Source organism: Sus scrofa, chromosome 1, assembly GCF_054392235.1.
Source record: "Sus scrofa isolate SSC_HxYL_T2T_F1_AM1 chromosome 1, Sscrofa_HxYL_maternal_Yorkshire_Landrace_v2.0, whole genome shotgun sequence".
In the NCBI taxonomy this organism is placed as follows: domain Eukaryota; kingdom Metazoa; phylum Chordata; class Mammalia; order Artiodactyla; family Suidae; genus Sus; species Sus scrofa.
This window is the reverse complement of record NC_139383.1, coordinates 77,593,968-77,614,258: the sequence shown is the minus strand read 5'-3', so window position 1 is coordinate 77,614,258 and position 20,291 is coordinate 77,593,968. Positions and strand designations below refer to the sequence as shown.

The 20,291-nt window shown below is 38.3% G+C and overlaps 2 protein-coding genes across 7 annotated transcripts in view; both read right to left on the bottom strand.

Moving 5' to 3' along the window:
* Positions 1 to 20,291, bottom strand: part of LOC106508920 (uncharacterized) — a 52,468-nt gene that overhangs the window by 10,258 nt on the left and 21,919 nt on the right. For 4 of the 6 annotated variants that reach the window (XR_014807299.1, XR_014807308.1, XR_014807319.1 and 1 more), the window contains one exon: positions 15,848 to 17,755. The exons of 1 other annotated variant lie outside the window; for it this stretch is intronic. The gene's annotated coding sequence lies outside the window, so the exon portion shown is untranslated. Of the gene's footprint in view, positions 1 to 15,847; positions 17,756 to 20,291 lie in introns of those variants that run through there. One more of the 6 variants, XR_014807316.1, reaches the window with a different exon arrangement.
* The window catches only part of LOC102167874 (uncharacterized), a 77,111-nt gene that overhangs the window by 35,311 nt on the left and 21,509 nt on the right, over positions 1 to 20,291 (bottom strand). The window lies entirely within an intron of this gene.

Genomic DNA, 20,291 nt, shown 5'->3' with positions numbered 1-20,291 from the left:
TGGGATTTATCCCAGGGATGCAAGTGTTCTTCAATATCCGCAAATCCATCAGTGTGATACACCACATTAACAAACTAAAGAATAAAAACCATATGATCCTCTCAATAGACGCAGAAAAAGCCTTTGGCAAAATCCAACACCCATTTCTGATAAAAACCCTTCAGAAAGTGGGCATAATGGGAACCTACCTCAACATGATAAAGGCCATATACAACAAACCCACAGCGAACATCATTCTCAATGGTGAAAAGCTGAAAGAATTCCCGCTGAGATCAGGAACAAGACAAGGATTTCTGCTCTTGCCACTATTTTTCAACATAGTTTTGGAAGTCCTAGCCATGGCAATCAGAGAAGTAAAAGAAATAAAAGGAATCCAAATTGGAAAGGAAGAAGTAAAACTATCCCTATTTGCAGATGACATGATGCTATACCTAGAAAATCCTAAAGACTCTACCAGAAAACTGTTAGAGCTCATCCATGAATTTGGCAAAGTCGCAAGATACAAAATTAATACACAGAAATTGATGGCATTTCTATACACTGAAAGATCAGAAAGAGAAACTGGGGAAGCAATCCCATTCACCATCACATCCAAAAGAATAAAATACCTAGGAGTAAACCTACCTAAAGAGACAAAAGACCTGTACTCTGAAAACTATAAGCCACTGATGAAAGAAATGAAAGATGACACAAATAGACAGAAAGATATACCATGCTCGTGGACTGGAAGAGTCAATATTATCAAAGTGACTATATTACCCAAGGCAATCTACAGATTCAATGCAATCCCTACCAAAGTACCAAGGACATTTTTCACAGAACTTGAACAAAATATTTTAAAATTTGTTTGGAAGCACAAAAGACCCAGCATAGCCAAAGACATCCTGAAAAAGAAAAATGGAGCTGGAGGTATCAGGGTCTCTGACTTCAGGCTATACTACAAAGCAACAGTTATCAAGCCCGTATGGTACTGGCACAAAGACAGACATATAGATCAGTGGATCTGGATAGAAAGCCCAGAATTAAACCCACCCATCTACAGCCAACTAATCTATGACAAAGGAGACAAGAATATACAATGGAGAAAGGACAGCTTGTTCAATAAGTGGTGCTGGGAAAAATGGACAGCCACATGGAAAAGAATGAAATTAGAACACTCCCTAACACCATACACAAAAATAAACTCAAAATGAATTAAAGACCTAGCTATAAGACCAGACAGTATAAAACTCTTAGAGGAAAATATAGGCCAAACACTCTCTGACATAAATGATAGCAATATCTTCTCAGATCCACCTCTTAGAGTATTGACGATAAAAACAAAAATAAACAAGTGGGACCTAATCAAACTTAAAAGTTTCTGCTCAGCAAAGGAAACCCTAAACAACATGAAAGGACAACCCACAGAATGGGAGAAAATCTCTGCAAGTGAATCAACTGACGAGGGATTAATCTCCAAAATTTATAAACACCTTCTGCAGCTCCATACCAAAAAAACAAACAACCCCACAGAAACATGGGCAGAAGATCTAAACAGACAGTTCTCCAAAGAAGACATACAGATGGCCGAGAAACACATGAAAAGATGTTCAACATTGCTCATTATTAGAGAAACGCAAATCAAAACCACTCTGAGGTACCACCTTACACCAGCCAGAATGGCCATCATCCAAAAGTCTACAAACAATAAGTGCTTGAGAGGGTGTGGAGAAAAAGGAACCCTAGTACACTGTTGGTGGGATTGTAAATTGGTGCAACCACTGTGGAAAGCAGTATGGAGATTCCTCGGAAAACTAAACATAGAACTACCATTTGATCCAGCCATCCCACTCCTGGGCATCTATCCAGAGAAAACCATGACTCGCAAAGACACATATACTCCAGTGTTCATTGTAGCACTATTTACAATAGCCAAAACATGGAAACAACCTAAATGTTCATTGACAGAGGAGTAGATCAAGAAGATGTGGTACATATACACAATGGAATATTACTCAGCCATTAAAAAGAACGACATACTGGCATTTTTAGCAGTATGGATGGACCTAGAAACTATCATGCTGAGTGAAGTCAACCGTACAATGAGACCCAAAATCAAATGCTTTCACTGACATGTGGAATCTGAAGAAAGGACAGACTTAACTTCTTTGCAGAACAGATGCTGACTCACAGACATTGAAAAACTAATGGTCTCTGGAGGAGACAGTTTGGGTGGTGGGGGGATGTGCTTGGGCTGTGGGATGGAAATCCTGTGAAATTGGATTGTTATGATCATTATACAACTACAGATACGATAAATTCATTTGAGTAATAAAAAAAAAAAATAAGCAGAGCCAAGAGATGGGCTGGAAAGATTTGTGGTGACACCAATTGAGCATCTTTATTCAAACATGTCTGAAATAATATTTATTCTGCTTATGAGAAAGAATAAATGCCACCCCAAATCAAATAAAAAAAAAGGATTATAAAAAATCAAAATAAAGAAGACTATCCAAAAGAGTCTATCTATTGTCTGTAGAGCCCAAAATACTTACTACCTGGCCCTTTAAAGAAAAATTTTGACTCCTTCTTTAGAACCATGTTAACAAAGCTTCAGAATAAGACTTGAAAAGATCAAGCTGATCTGGAGTAAATTAATTGCCTGCTGCAACAAAATACTCTCAAAAGGAAGACAAAGACTGGAAACTTAACAGCATGTTATGTTACAATGTCCAGCACCAGTAAAAAAAATTACTAGACATGTAAGAAGCAAGGAAATGCAACTTATAACTAGGGTAAAATCTATTACCTAGTCTATAGTCTGTTAAAGTCTATTGGAATTAACAGAAAAAGACTTTAAAGTAGCTCTTATAAGTATGTTCAAGGATAAAACCAAAAGCATGAAATAACTTGGAAACAAGTATGGTATCTAAATAGATACAGAAAAAGAAGTTTTAAAAATCATACATAACTTTCAGAACTGGAAAATACAGTATTTGAAATTAAAAAAATTAAAATTTCATTGGAAGGGCAGCAGATTATACACTATAGAAGATCAATGAATCTGAAAAATGGACAATGGGAATTTTACAACCTGGAGCATTAGGATAAATGGAAAAAAGGCAAAGCGCTCCAGTTAACTGTAGAACAACACAAAGGAGCATAATTCAGAAGTAGAACAAAGAGTCCTAGAGTTGCCCTCATGGCTCAGTAGAAACGAATCTGACTAGCACCCACAAGGACACAGGTTTGATCCCTGTCCTTGCTCAGTGGGTTAAGGATCCAGCGTTGCCATGAGCTGTGATGTAGGTTGCAGACAAGGCTTGGATCTGGCATTGCTGTGGCTGGGGCTTAGGCAGGCAGCTGTAGCTCTGATTAGATCCCTAGCCTGGGAACCTCCATATGCTGCAAGTGAGGCCCTAAAAAGAAAAAAAAAAGAAAGAAAGAAAGAAAAGAAAAGAAAAGAAAGAGTGCATTGGAAAAAAACATTTGAAGAAATACTGATTGAAATGTTCCCGCATTAGATGAGAATGATTAACTTACAGATCCAAGAAGCTCAATAAACTCTGAGAGGGATAAACATAGGATCGTCACACCAAGGAACATCATAATTAAGTTGCCACAAGCCAATGATAAAAAGAAAATCTTAAAAGCATCTAGAGGAAAAGATATTACATAGAGGGGCACAGAGATAAGAATGATTACCGATTTTTCATCAGAAACAAAGCAAACCAGATGACAAGTGCTGAAAGCAAACAAACATGCAAATAAATAAACATCACCAATTTAGAATTCTTTATAAGAAAATATAAGCTTCAAAATGAAAATAAAAGACTCTTCTGACAAACAGAAGTGACCCGGACTATAAGACATTGTAAAGAAAATTCTTCAGGCTGAAGAAAATAATACCAGATGGAAAACTGAATACACAAAAAAGAATGAACATTGGAAATGGTATTTGGATAAATATAAAATAAATTTTAAAAGATTATTGACTATTTAAAACAGGTATCACAATGTATTGTGGGTATATAACACATATGTAGAAGTAAAATGTCTGACAACAAAAACACAAAGGATTGGAAGGGAGAAATGGGAGCATACTACCGTAAGGAGAATAGTATATTATTTGAAGGGAGACTGTAATAAATTAAAGTTATGTGTTGTAACCCTAAAGTAACAATTAAAAAGCAGTAGAGAAGATAAAATGATTTTAAAGTACTCAAATATCTGAAAAGAAGGCAGGAAAAGAAGAAAAAGATAAAGTGGAAAACAAATAGCAAGAAAGCATACTTAAACCCAACCATATCAATAATTACATTAGCTGTAAATGGACTAAGCACATCAATTATAAGACAGAGAACATCTGACTGGATAATAAAGGAAGACCTAACTGTATAATGTCTATGAGACATTTTAAACACAGAGGTTAAAAGTAAAAGGATTGAAAAAGATATACAATATAAATACTAATTGTAAGAAAACTGAAATGGCTATATTAATATTAAACTAAGTAGGCTTTAGGTCAAAGAATATTACCAAAAATAGAGATGATTCACAAGTCAATTATTAGAAAAATATAATTCTAAATATGCATGCACTTAATAAAAGAGCTTCAAAATACAAGTAAAAACTAATGCAAGCAAAGGTAGATATAGATAAATTCACAGCAATAGAGATTTCAACTTCTCTTTGATAAAGTATTTGATAGAACAAATAGACAAAAAATCAGCAAAGAGGGAGATGACTTTTACAACATTATCAAACAACTTCGTCTAATTGACATTTATAGAACACTATCTGAAAACTTTAGGATACATATTCTTTTCAAGTATGCACAGGGCATTCACCAAGAAAGACTATTTGCTTGGCCATAATGCAAGCCTCAAAAAAATTAAATTAGAAATCAATATAAATATATATGCAAACCCCCAAATATCTAGAAGTTAAATAACATATTTTAAATAGCCCATAGGCCAGAGTTCCCTTCGTGGCTCAGTGGTTAACGAACCCAACTAGGATCCATGCAGGTTTGATCCCTGGCCTCTCTTAGTGGGTTAAGGATCCAGCATTGCCATGAGCTGTGGTGCAGGTTGCAGACATAGCTCGGATCTGGTGTTGCTGTGGCTGTGGTGTAGGCTGGCAGCTGTAGCTCTGATTTGACCCCTAGCCTGGGAACTTCCATGTGCCACAGGCACAGCCCTAAAAAGCCAAATAAATAAATAAATAGTCCATAGGTCAATGAAGAAATTATAAGGGAAATTACAAGAAAGTACTTTGAACTGAATAATAAAAGATATCAAAATTTGTGTAATGGACATAAAGCAGTGCTTAGAGGGAAATTTATAGCACATCATCTTTGATTAGGGACCATAAAAAGAATAAGTATACTTGAACGTCTGAGTTGAATAGATTTTAAAAATTTAGCATGACTGATCCTCTCATGTCATTTTCTGGTTACATTCTCATAAAGACAGATTCATTCTTTCAACAAATATTTACTGAACACTTACTATGTTCCAGGAATGTATGAGTAATATGGGAAGGAGGTAAAAGGGAAAAAATTCCCAGCCACTTATGGATCTTACTTGGGTAAGGAGCTGGGGTCAGACTGACTATAAACAACAATTAACAAATAAAGTTACATAGTCCTGGAGTTCCCGTTAAGGCACAGTGAGTTAAGGATCCAGTGATTCCACAGCTATGGCTCGGATTCAATCCCTAGCTTGGGAACGTCCATGTGCCATGGGTTTGGCCACTAAAAAAACCAACCAAGCAACCCTAGTATTTTACTGCATGGAATAAGTGAAAAACAGAGCAAGGTAGGTCGAGGGAGTTGCAATTTTAAAGAGTAGACAGAAAAGGTTCTTATTGAGAAGGTGAAATTTGAAGAAAGATCAAAAGAAAGTAAGGGAACGAACCATATGAAAATTTGGTACAAGCAGTAAGAATGTGCCTGGTGTTGGAGGGAAGATGAAGAGGGCCACATGGCTGGTGCAGGGGGAGCCCAGGGAGAGCAGCAGGAGATTGAGTCAGAGGGTAAGCAAGGAAGACAAAATAGGGTCTTGAAAGCCTTGGTAGGGAGTTAGCTTTTACCCTCAGTGAGATGTGAAGCCTCTGAAGTGGGCAAAGGAGTGAAAAGATCATCTTGGATTTTCACAGAAGCATTCTAGTTTTTGAAATGAATACAGACTGAAAGAGAGCAGGGGCTGAAAGGAGACCAGTTAGGAGGCTACTGCAAGAATCCAGGAAGAGAGCTGATCAGGGCTTCCAATAAAGCGGTCAGTGCCACAGAAGTGATGATGCAGGAGGAGGAAGGTGCTGAGTCACTGTCTTTGAGTGGAAGGAGGGGCAGGATCTAGAGCACAAGCTGCAGAGATGCAGATACAGTAACAGGAAGGAAGGCAGAGAATATGTAGGTGACTGTGGTGGTGGTGAGGGGTGAGGGGAGAGTTATAGGGATTCTTCCTTGATTACTCCTGTTTCTCAGGGAAATGGAGTGCAAAGCCTGAAAAGGAAGAGGGGAAAGAAGGTTTTGGTGGCTTGAGGAGGAGAAGGTATGGAACAGTGGATTAGGAGAGTAAGAGAATTTGGATTTGCCATGGTCAGTCTTCTCAACCCAAGATACTTTTGCAACAGTTCTCTAGACATTTTGCTCTTGAATCTCTGTACATGAAGAAAGCATAATTTTGAAGCAAGTAATTATCAATGTCTATCCATCTTTATTATGCCTATTCTATTCCAGAGAGAGAAAATTCTGCCCACTAGTAAGGGTAGTTGTGCTTCGGAAATGTACAGCTAAATATGAATGAAATGCGGGCAGATTTGCAGCTTTCTTGTACTTTGACAGAAACTAGACTGAGGTTCTCTGTTTTGAATTCCTTCTTTACTTCAAGACTACCTTCAATAGAGAATCAGCACTTTATAAATTTAAATACAGTTATTATTATGTGTATTTCCCATTAACTCTAAACATTTGCTCAGCTGAAGTAAAAAAAGAACTTTATGTCACAGAGGGAAAAATACCTATCTAAAAGGCTGGAATGTTAGAGGTTTTTCCCAAAAAGACCATGAAGTTTTCTAATGACCAACTGATATGGAAAGCTTAGAAAAGATAAGCGATGCTTCTTTCATATCCTGCAGATACCATCTAATAAAATCATCTGAAATAAATAAGGGTGTAAGTTGTGTCATAAATATGTTATACATCAAAATTATAAATTTATAAAACCTCTGATGAGGTGACAAAAAGACTAGTTATCATTTTATATTTCTTCTATTGATGGAAAATAGTAAAGCAATCTTGGTGTTTTATGAGATACGAGCAATGTGTTGATTCTCCTAAAATATCTTACTCTTCTAAAACTCTGTATTTGAGAAATAATTCATCCCTAAATTACAACAGTATTGGACTACATTTACATATATATATTTTCCCAGAATCTATACCATTTGTAAATGTTGAATCATCTCAAATCCCCCTATTACGGGATCTTACCTGTCAACATTTCAAGATAGGATCCTTCTGCAATCCCCACCCACCCCCCATGCTGAACCAAGGGACAGGTGTCTATACAACTGACATGTGTTAAACAATGAGGTAATGGGTTCTCCTTTTGTATGTAGGAGGATGGCAGGTTATTATTTATGAAAATTAGGCCACTTCCTAGAGTAATTACTGCTCATATTAGGGAATAAGATTTTGAAAAAATCATTAGGAATACTCAAAGCCAACCAAAGACTCAATACATTCTTACTTGTAGGTATAAATGAAACAAAATTAACCAAGTTAACTTGCTGGTTCCTGGCAAACATTTTGGGTCCTAACCTTTCCCAATCACTCTTAAAGACAGAGGAAAACAGTTATAATTCTTAGGCAGAACTATTTACTCGACTTAGTTCAAGTTTTGGTTCTGAATGGCTTTAGGCAGTTTTTCACTCTTAGGCAAAGTCTGTTCAGCTATTCTCAGGTAGGTTTGACTTTTTCCAGATGCGTAATTTTTTTTTATTTTAATTTTTTGCTTTTTAGGGCCACACCCAAGGCATATGGAGATTCCCAGGCTAGGGGTTGAATCGGAGCTACAGCTGCTGGCCTACAACACAGCCACAGCAACGCCAGATCTGAGCCACATCTGTGACTCACGCCACAGCTCACGGCAACGTCGGCTCCTTAACCCACTGAGCAAGGCCAGGGATTGAACCCGCAACCTCATGGTTCCTAGATGGATTTGTTTCCACTGCGCCACAACAGGAACTCCCAGATGGGTAATTTTTAAAATACTGGTTGAAAATGAATAACATAAAATGTTCAGATTAGCTCCAACCCATGATGAGGACTTTAGGTCTCTGCATGTAAGGAGGCTTGTTCTCTAAAGCATTTCTCTACAGATTAAGAATGTAGACCAAACAACCTGATTTAAAGAAATATTACATTATAAATGGTCAAAATATTATGGGGTGGGACCCCAGATTTTAACACTGTAAAGGGTTATTCATACTTTTAGCCCATGCTGCTACTGGTATAAAAATTTTCATAATTCACTGAAATGCTTTATTATTTATCCTAAACTTGTCTTTTCATTTCCTCACAGAAAGGACATGCAACTCAAATAAGAGCAAATTTCAGTCACCATGCCTCAGATATAAGACATTCCTGATAAGTAAGCTTTAAAAAATAATTGCTAAAATGAGCTTTTGTTTTATTCAAAGCTTTTACGGATCTCAGTAATTCTTGCCCCTCATTTGCAGATATAATTGAAGGTTGGCCGTGCTAGGGCCGCACTCCAAATTTCATTCTGCCACCATCAACCATGTTCACATTTTCAGAGTTTCTCAGGTTTAAATTTCTTGGCTTTCTGATAACAGTGTATCTATTCTGTGTATAAGAGGAGACAGGACAGCATGCCTTAGAGTGATTATTCAAACATGCAGCTAATCCTAAAGCCTTACTTGCATCATTAATATCAATCATAAGCTATAAAAGCTGGGGAAACTTAGAGCCAGCCCAGTGAGCCCTCTTTTCGTGGAGCTTGTTAGATCTTCTTCAGGAAAATGGGGCCTGTGTTGGCCTCTGGCCCTGTTTTTGAGAGCACTCTGCCTGCATGGCTCATGTGCTGCTGTTACTACTACATCATTCTTAGCTTCTCCAGGACAGGCACGCACCTTCCTTGCTTGCTCATCATGAAGCACCTATTCAGTACTTACAGACATCAAGTACTGAAACATCTTTGTCAAATTGATAAATAATTCCATAAGACAAGGGGTTTAAACTTGATGACGTTAATGTTTTTTTCCTGATCTAAAAGTCTGTGATTTCTCTTTGTTTCAGCCTCTGCCTATATATTTTAAGAAATCCCGAGGATGTTTATTTAATGAATGATATACAAAAGTTGCCAATTTGGTCATTAATGGGGTGTTAATCCTTTTCCTGCATTATGTTAGTGATTTAAGACCCAGAGTGAAGTAAAATCCTGTTAATAGTTACTCTAGATCTGTGCTTTCCAATAAAAATATAGTACAAGCCAAAAAATACAAGCCACAAATGTAATTTAAAATATTCTGGTAGCCACATTAAAGCAGTAAAAACAGGTGAAATTAATTTTAATATTTTATTTAACACTATATATCCAAAATATCATTTCAACATGTAATTGATAAAATTGCTAAGGTATTTTACAGTTTTGGTGTGTATGCTGTTTCAAAATTCAGTATGTTTAATACTTGTACACCTCAATTTGGACTAGCCACACTTCCAGTGCTTAACTAGCTATATGTGGCTAGTTAGTAGCTGTTCTTTTGACAACAGTGTTAGAGCCTCATACTCAAGTGCTCTGTGGATCAGGAGCTTGTTAAAATACAAATCCTTGGAATCAGAATCTGCATCTTAACAGGCACTCCAGGTAATCTGTGTGGACATTTAAGTTTGAGGAGGGAGTATCCAAATTCTTTTTTCAGTGAAACCTGGTTTTGAATTTTTTTCTTTTTACGGCCATGTGAAGCATATGTAAGTTCCCAGGCCAGGGGTCGAACTGGAGCTGCAGCTGCCAGCCTACGCCACAGCCACAGCAACACCAGATCTGAGCCACATCTGTGACCTACCTCACAGCTCACGGCAACACTGGATCCTTAACCCCCTGAGCGAGGCCAGGGATGGAACCTGCATCCTCATGGACACCATGTCATGTTCTTAACCCACTGAACCACAAGTGGAACTCCTGCTTTGAATATTTTTATAACTTTCACATTCCTAATTTGTATTTTTTTATGTGTCATGCTTCCTGGGTCTCCTTCTCCTTGTTTTGAAAAATAGCTTTTTTTTTTTTTTTTCTAGTTAAAAAAGCATAACCTGTTTATATAGAAAAACTGGAAACTACAAATAAAAAAAATCACTTATCTTACCAACCAGAGGTAACTATTATTATTTTTAGAGTTTATACTTCCGGTCTCTATAAAATGTTATTTCTTAATTACATAATACACAAATAAATTCTTATAATTTAAGCAGTAACATATAAAATGAGGTCCCCTCAACATCTTCCCTAAATGAAGTCTCCACTTGATCCATTCGCCTGGTGAAGGACATTTAGTTTGTTTCAGTTTTGGGCAGTTGTGAATAAAGTTGCTATAAACGCTGACTTTCAGGTTTTTGGGCAAATATGTGGGAGTGAGATTGCTATCACAAAGCTTTTTTTTATAGCTGCATTGTACCTCAGGATTGAATGTATATGAACATATATTCATTTATTCATTCAAGCAACAGATGTTGAACACTTGATGCCTATATTGTGTTAGGCAAGGAGAATATAGTAAGGCAATGAGAATACATTAGGCAAAGAGAATGAACATAGTGTTGGTCAGTATTGGTCCCAGTCCTCACAGAATTTGTTTTTAATCAAATCCCTACTACAGACATTTATTTCCAATTCCCTTATCATAAACAGTGAGTTTTAAAATTCCAACTTAATCATCTACTGTCTGCCCAAAAATTTCCTTGGAGTTTTCAAGGAAAAAAAATGAGCAACTAGGCAGTTAGTCTTGGTTGCATCTCCTAACTCTAACCACAGCAGTGGTTAGAGTTGGGTGGGAGATGGGAGGCAGAATCTCACCTCAGGCAGCTGTTGAGGGTTATTCCTAGGTTAAATGTGGAGAACCTAGGATCATCCTGCATCTTCCTAGGCCAATGGCTTTCAAAGGTGAGTATCCACCAGGATCCCCTGGAGGGCTTGTTAAAGTACAGATTCTGTTACCCCCACTGCTCAGTGAATTTGAGATGGAGCTTGATAATATGCATGAACAAGTTCTCAGGTGAGGTTATCGTTGCTGTTCTTAGGAGTGTACTTTGAGAACTGCCCTTCTGAGAAATATCTGGGGGTCTCTACCCTAAATTTGGACTATTAGTGGTTAGGAATTCAGCGATCTAGAAGTAGCTATCTTTGAAGTTATTGGAAGAAGCCTTTGTAGGATCTCCTGACAACTCCAGTTCCTTGGATTTTGTTTCTTTCCCTCTTGACTACAATCTTCATGCAGACTTGCCCCTGAGGTATCCCGCTTGGCAGGGGAGCTTGTCCTCTGGCCCTCCCAGCATCGCCAGTAGGCATGAAGGGACTTCACGTTTGAAGGCTTCTTTTGGAACAGTACCTTAATATTGATATTAAGGTACTGTTAAGGTAAGGTACTGTTAAGGTACTATTAAGCTGCAGAGTTTCATCTGGGTTAGAGGTGACAGGGTTTCTAGCTGCAGAGGCATTTACCTCAGCCTTGAGAAGGGCTGGAATGTGACAGGCTTGCCCTGGATTTGGGGGGATCTTGATATGAGCTAGCTCTGGGAGCTGTAGGGCCCAGATCCCACAGGCAGAGGAACCAGGGTCCTGAGAGTTGCTGGCGAGTGTAAAGATAACTCAGAGAAGGCTTTTTGGTTTTCTTAGCTAGTTTGGTGGGCAAGTTCAAATAAGGGAGATATGGGTTCACTCCCCTCATGGCAGCTTTGAATCCAGTTTCACCATTCACTGGCTCCATTGCTAACTGGTTCTTGGAAAATTTCCTCAATTGTAAAATGAGGACCACACCCCCATCCCTCAGAGTAACCGTGGGGACTGACACAGTAACATGTGTAAAGTACTTGTGAGCTGAGGACTTGACAAACAGTATGACTCTCTTTATCTACTGGGAGCAGAGGTTGGAGTGAAGCTGGTACCTCGTGCTGTGGGACCTTGAGTGGATGCATCACAAAGTGTTTGATTCTCTTTGCATCTAAGGGTACTGGCATTACTCCCTCTAGAAAACAAGGCTAGCTTTGGGGGCCTGCTGTCAAGTCACTCACAAGCATACACATTCTCTAAAAGGAGTGTAAGACTGGAGCCTATAACAGCTGACAGGATAAGAGCCTCACCACACTAGCATTTGAAGACTGCAGAGAATCTAAGATGACTACTCACAGATGGGAGAACTAGAAAAAAAATAGGACTGCTTTATTTCAATCATTCATTATATTAATTTCCTGAGAAATAAAGTGACTTTCTCAGGATCAGAAAATATTGTAATATTTAGAGTTCCTAACTGTGAGTGGGCCGTGTTTGCAGCTACTCTACAATTTCTGAATCTTGTTCTTTTTGCTCTACCCATAAAGCACTTGATCTGTTTCCTTTTATATACATACAGTTCTGTGGCGCCATGTTCTTGCTTAGAGAAGGATTTCGGGAGAGTAGGAATTTAAGGACAATTTGGAAGAATGAGAGTACATGTTGGCAGGACAAAAGCACTGGAGTTCATCTTCCTGCTTTCATTTGGCATTCCCAAATACTCTACAAGCTTAATACTACTTATAAGTTTGTTATAAACATTATTCCAACAACCTGACTTTAGCTTATTTGCATAGTACCTATGTTTATATAAACATAGTACCTATGTTTATATTCCAGTTTTATGTTTTAGTAATCAGGAATTTTTTTTCCTGTTTTTAGGCATATCTTAGCCAGTGAAAATAATTTCCCCTACGCCAGAACCTTACTCAATGAAGAAAATAATCAGGAGTTCCCATCATGGCGCAGCAGAAACGAATCCCACTAGGAACCATGAGGTTGCAGGTTCAATCCCTGGCCTCCCTCAGCGGGTTAAGGATCTGGTGTTGCCATGAGCTGTGGTGTAAGTCGCAGACATGGCTTGGATCCCACATTGCTGTGGCTGTGGTGTAGGCCAGCAGCTACAGTTCCGATTAGACCCCTAGCCTGGGAACCTCCATATGCTGTGGGTGCGGGCCTAAAGAGACAAAAAGACAAAAAGAAAAGAACCAACAACAACAACAAAAAAAAAAGGAGTTCCCGTTGTGGCGCAGTGGTTAACGAATCCGACTAGGAACCATGAGGTTGCGGGTTCGGTCCCTGCCCTTGCTCAGTGGGTTAACGATCCGGCGTTGCCGTGAGCTGTGGTGTAGGTTGCAGACGCGGCTTGGATCCTGCGTTGCTGTGGCTCTGGCGTAGGCCGGTGGCTACAGCTCCGATTCAACCCCTAGCCTGGGAACCTCCATATGCCGCGGGAGCGGCCCAAGAAATAGCAACAAAAAAAAAAAAAAAAAAAAAAAAAGAACCAGAAGCCTACATTTTAAAAAGTCTATAGGAGTTCCTGTCGTGGCGCAGTGGTTAGCGAATCCGACTAGGGACCATGAGGTTGCGGGTTCGGTCCCTGCTCTTGCTCAGTGGGTTAACGATCCGGCGTTGCCATGAGCTGTGGTGTAGGTTGCAGACTCGGCTTGGATCCTGCGTTGCTGTGGCTCTGGCGTAGGCCGGGGGCTACAGCTCCGATTCGACTCCTAGCCTGGGAACCTCCATATGCCGAGGGAGCGGCCCAAAGAAATAGCAAAAAGACAAAAAAAAAAAAAAAAAAAGTCTATAAAATGTAAACTTTGGATTCAACAGAATATTTCTTTTTCTTTTAATAAAAAGTTGATTAAAAAAAAAAAGCATAAGAACAGGGAGTTCCCATTGTGGCTCAGCAGGTTAAGTATCCAACATAGTCTCTGTGAGGATGCAGATTCAATCCCTGGCCTCACTCAGTGGGTTAAGGATCTAGTGTTGCCACAGGCTGTGGTATGGGCCACAGATACAGCTCTGATTTGACCCCTGGACTGGGAACTTCCATATGCCATGGGTGCAGCCATAAAAAGAAGGGGGGAAAAAAAAGGCACAAGAACAAACAGTAAATAATTTGAGAACGGATGTCCAGGGTGCACACACATGCCCATACACTCCTACTTTCCACTGAGTTCCTGCTACTTTAGTTGAAGACCCATCATGGGTATGAATCTTCATTACAGGAGAGCTTGGTGCTCTGCTCCCCTATCTCCAGTACTTAATAGAAAGGAAGATGGGTGGTGGTGTTCCCTAGGGCTTCAATTGCAAAGGAAGCATTATCTTACTGAAACAATGTTAAAAATGGTGTGTGGGCTTCCCTCAACTGTGAATTAGGTAGATTACTGAGAGCTAGCCTGAATACCTAACCGCCATTTTAAGACGGTTTCAATGAGAAACACATTTGTGGGTCCAAAAATTGGCTAACCACCAACAAACATCTGAAATACAATCTGTTATAGATTGGGAAATAATTGAATATTTTTAAAAATCTGATTTATACAAATTCTTTCAAGTATGTAAAAAGCCAAAGCATTTCTTGAGTCCTTGAACATGTTGCATTAACACAGTACTTGTACTAACATTATCACTTAAAGCTCAAGCATAACTTGGGGATTTGTCATACTATTTGCTCTATTTTTTAATATGTTTGATGTTTTTCATAATAAATAAAATTTCAATTTTTTTTCATATTAAAATATTGCATTTAATTAATAAAATCCTTCAAACATAAATTTAAAAAATTCCTAGGGACTCAACCTAGGGCAAAATTGAGAGGCAATAAAAGAATCTCCAATAAGTAAAAACTTGAATTTTTAATGGCATCCATAATATAAACAGCAAACCATCTATCAAAATGTTGAAAACATTTGAAATAATGGACCTATTTTAAAGCATTCAAAATCTCCTATCACTGTTGTTCATAATTAAGAATGTCTTTCAAATGCCGAACTTAAAAAAAAAAAAAATCCATTGCAACTGATGTAAAAAGGGAAAATTTATCTTTTTAGTATTTTCACCTCTTTAGATATAGCTTGATAAAAGTCTACTAGACTTACTAAAATTTAATTTTATTAAATCCACAGATAAACCATTCACTCTTTAGATAGCTATAGTAAACTAAGAAATTTGCTATAATATTCTTTCATATCTTTTTAAACAAAATATTTTAAAAACGTACAATGGCACGATGTAAAAGAGAGCAATAATTACAGCAGACAAAATGATGAATGAAATATGATATGTCTTCTGCTGCGTACCTATAGGTTTTACAGAATAATCATTACAACAGATGTCCTTAGAGAACAAAGGAGAATGTGAAAGTACAAAGGTGGAGGAAGGCATGGAAGATATTTTCTGTTATCTTCTACTGTGTGGTCTTTCACTGCAGTATTCTTTAAACAAAAAAAGGTCTCCGCAAGGGCAAGCCCTGCTTCAAATGTCCCCTTACCCTCCTGACTAGAGAATAATGTGTTTGTGTAGTATATGATTACATCAGACAAGGCTGCGAACACATGTGATTTATTCAATGATCCTATTCTGCTTCCTTTTAAAGATAAAGAATGCATTTAAGTCGATTGTGTCTGAGACTGTGGTAATTCCTTAGAAGGCTCCATTCAAACAGAATAATGTTACCTTATTTTAAAACATTAAGAGCACAGTTATTTCCTTGGTCTCCATTTTCTTTCCAGGCAACATCAATTAATACTTTCATTTAAAAGAGAAAAAATATAAAACACAAGCAATTACTTTGAAACAGTTTTAATTTTTCGTTGCATAAGCAAAACATCCCCATAAAACATTCACTTTTCAAAAATCTTTATATACAAGTAACTGTGGAAGGTGGAGGAAATAACTAAAAACACCGCCACTACCAACACAACAGCTCCTAACAGTAGGCCAGGTCAGGGTGCAGAATTCATGAAAACAAGCTGCTCACATTCCCAGAACCACAACCCCCAGTGAGGAATCTTGTCCTCTTTAACTTGCTGGGTGGCAGAGCCCGGAGGAATTACTCAAACTATGAAAATCCCAAAGCATGGTCACCTAGGGGGAAGTGAGGAGACAGATATGACTTGAGCATGACAATTATTTTCTTATAATAACAGTAAAGAAAACAACCTTAAGTGGTAAAGGCTCTTTGAGCTCCAACAAACAAGTAGCTAATGGTATTTACCAAACCTAGCATTTGTTAGCTAAGGCAGAACATACACTGTACATGTGCCTTTTTTCTTTCAAACAATATTCTTTAATGCACTCACATTTATTGATTATAGATACATGCAAGTGGTATATAAATAATAAAACATAGCAAACACCAGACATACTGTTCTAGGTACCTTCATGTAGTTTATTTCACTTAATTCTCACAATAACCCTATGAGGTTATGAGATCCATTATTATTCATGATTTACAAAAGAAAAAAAAAAAACTAAGTCATAGGGAAGTTTAATTATTTGACCAAAATCATACAACTAGAATGCAAAACTAGGTACTTTGTCTCCAGAGCTCTTGCTTTTAATTTAGCTCTAGTTCTCTCGTGAAATTGGATTTTTAACCCCATTATCACAGAACTATTCTTCCAAGACTGTAAATTCTACTTCTCTGGGAACTTCCACCTCTTTGACTCACTTTTACCTTTGCCTCCCAATTCCTTCTGGTTTCACCTGTTTTCCTGTACAACCTGGACCCCCTAGTCATTTCAACTATGCCCAAACTCCTTCCCAGGCCTCTCCTACACAGTCAAACCAAGGTGGTCACCTGTACCTGCCACCTTCGTCCCACCTCTGCACCCAGCAGTGAAGTACCACTGCTGATGCAATGAAGAGTTGTGCTGCCTCTTGGTCAGTGGGCCTTCCCTGCTGCTTGGCAGTCCTCTCTTGGGCAGTGCACAGCATCCACTGCAGCTGTTCCAAACTTCTTCCAGGATTAAATCCCCCAAAGCACCTCGCTAGTCCTTTGTAGGTTATCTTACCATGGCTTTATTTAAGTCAACCAAAATAGGGCTGTCAGATTAAGACACAGGATGCCTGGTAACATCTGAATTTCAAATAAAAAGGAATCATATTTTGGGATAAGTATGTCCAAAATATTGTATGATAGAAATATTTAAATAGTATTTAAACTAATAAAAATAGCCAACTATGTACTGAGAGCCTACCAAAGATTGTATGCAGGTACTTAATACTAAAAACTTATTCATTGTTTATCTGAAGTTTAAAAAATTACTGGACATCCTGTATTTTAATTTGCTAAATATAATTCAGTCAAATGCCCCTTCTTTCCATTCCCAGAAGTACTGTTCCTTTTTTCAAAAGTTAATTCTCTGACCTATGGTAGTGATCTTTCTTCTTCATTTTCTTCTTCATCCTACAAATTCTTTATACTTTTCAAGCATGCTCCAGTCATCCCTACCATGGTATTAATGGTTCCACTTCTTCACCCCTTCATGTCACTTTGTCATTTCTCTAAAGAGGTGAATTCTGTTTCCCTACCCCTTGAATTTTACTTGGTCACATAACCTGCTCTGGCCAACAGAATGAGACAGAAGTGCCAGTGTGTCAGTTTGGAGTCTCGGCCTCAAGAAGCCTTATATGTTTCTGCTTACTACTTAAAACTCTTCTTCAGGACAAGAGAAACAAAACAAAACCATCTGTAAAAAACAAAAACAGTAATTTGAAAAGATACATTCACCCCAATGTTCACAGTAGCACTATTTACAATAGCCGAGATATGGAAGTAACCTAAATGTCCATCAACAGATGAATGGACAAAGAGGGTGTGAAATATATGCATATACAATTACAATATATATATACCATTGTATATATATTTATATACACACATATATAGAATATTACTCAGCCATAAAAAATGAAATTTTCCCATCTATAGCAACATGGATGAACTTTAGCATTACACTAAATGAAATAAGTCAGAGAAAGCACTTATATGTAGAATCTAAAAAAATCCAACAAACTGGTAAATAGAGTAAAAAAATAGAAGCAGACTCACACATATGGAGAACAAATTAGTGGTTACCAGCGGGGACAAGGACAAGAGAGGGGTAATATAAGCATAAGGACGTTAAAAGGTACAAACTATTATGTATAAAATAAGCAATAAGAATATATCATACAACACAGGGAATATAAACAATAATTTATAATAATTATAAATGGAGTATGGCCTTTAAATATGTGAATCACTATACTGTTCACTTGTAATGTATATTATACTTCAATTTTAAAAAATGCTGCAATGGAGTTCCTGTTGTGGCTCAGTGGTTAGCGAATCTGACTAGAATCCATGAGGACATGGGTTTGATCCCTGGCCTTGCTCAGTGGGTTAAGGATCCGGTGTTGCTGTGAGTTGTGCTGTAGGTCACAGATACAGCTTGGATCCTGCGTTGCTGTTGCTGTGGCATAAGTCGGTGGCTTCAGCTCCGATTCGACCCCTAGCTTGGGAACCTCCATGTGCCGTGGGTACAGCCCTAAAAGGCAAAAGAAAAAAAAAATGCTGTAATACCAAGATAAGGAAATAACCTAAATGTCCATTTAATAGATAAATGGATACAGAAGATGTGGTGTATATATACAATGGAAAACTACTCAGCCATGAAAAGAATAACATGATACCATTTGGAGCAACATGGATGGAACCAGAGGTTATCATACTAAGTGAAGTAAGTCCAAAAGACAAATACCATATGATATCATTTATATATGGAGTCTAAAATATGACACAAACAAACCTATCCATGAAACAGAAACAGACTCACAGACATTAGAGAACAGACTTGGGGTTGCCAAGGGGAAGGAGGGTGGTGTAGGGATGTACTGGGAGCTTGGGGTTATCAGAGGCAAACTATTACATGTAGGATGAGTAAACAGCAGGGTCCTACTACATAGCACAGGGAACTATATTCAATATCCTGACATAAACCATAAAGGAAAAGGACATAAGAGAATATACATATGTATATAATTGAATCACTTTGCTGTACAGCAGAAATTGGTATAACATTATAAATCAAACATACTTCAATTTTTAAAAAATGCTGCAATGGAAAAAACAAAAACAAAACTCTTCTGGACTTCCCTTGTGACTCACATCATAACTACTCAGCATTGTCTCTGCTGTGGCTCTGGTTTGATCCCTGGCCGGGGAACTTCCATGCTGCAGGTGCAGCCATGTGTTTAAAAGAACAGAAAAAACAGGAGTTGCCGTTGTGGCACAGGAGAAACGAATTCAGCCGGCAAACATGAGTTTGCTTTGATTCCTGGCCTTGATCTGTGGGTTAAGGATCTGGTGTTGCCGTGAGCTGTGGTGTAGGCTGCAGATGCAGCTCAAATCCTGCATTGCTGTGGCTGTGGTGTAGGCCAGCAGCTGTAGCTCTGATTAGACCCCTAGCCTGGGAATCTCCATATGCTGCAAATGTGGCCCAAAAAGGCAAACAAACAAAAAACAACTTTTCTTCCATCTCCATGAAAGAGGTATGCCAAGGCAAGTTAGAGAATCCCAGGAGGATACAGATAAGTGAAACAGAGTCCAGCCAAGAGGATAGCCCCCAGTAGACTTCCAAATGCACAAGCAAACCCAGCTGAGATCAGACATTTGAACTATAATTACTGACTTAATCCACTGTGTTTTAGAGTGTTTGTTATGCAGCAAAAGCTAACTGAAACACCTACCCTGGAAAAACTGCTCTTCACTAGACTACCCAAACTTTCTTCCTTGCATACTCAACCTACTGCAAAGAGGTCATCCTTTTTTTGCCTTTGTTCCTCACCACTTATTTTTGTTACCTGTACCACTTCTCTCTTAACTGACACCAAAAACCTCTTAATGGTCAGTTTTAAGTGCTTTGGCTCTGTCCTTATCCACCTCGGCCTCTGTCTAGCACCTGACACTACAGATCACCTGACACCTCTGTTAAACTTGCCCCGTCCTTGACTGTACTGCACTAGTCTCAATTTCTTTCATTGTTTCATCTACTTAAGGGGCTTATCTCTTTCACTCTTCTGGGACTTTATTCATTCCCCCAACAGCAACTGTCATCATTTGATTCACACATCTTTATCTCTAACTCTAATTTCGCTTCTAAATTCTAGTTCAATTGGTTCTCAAACTACAGTGTGCATTAGAATCACCCAGAGATCTTAGAAATACTCAGATTGCTAGGGCCC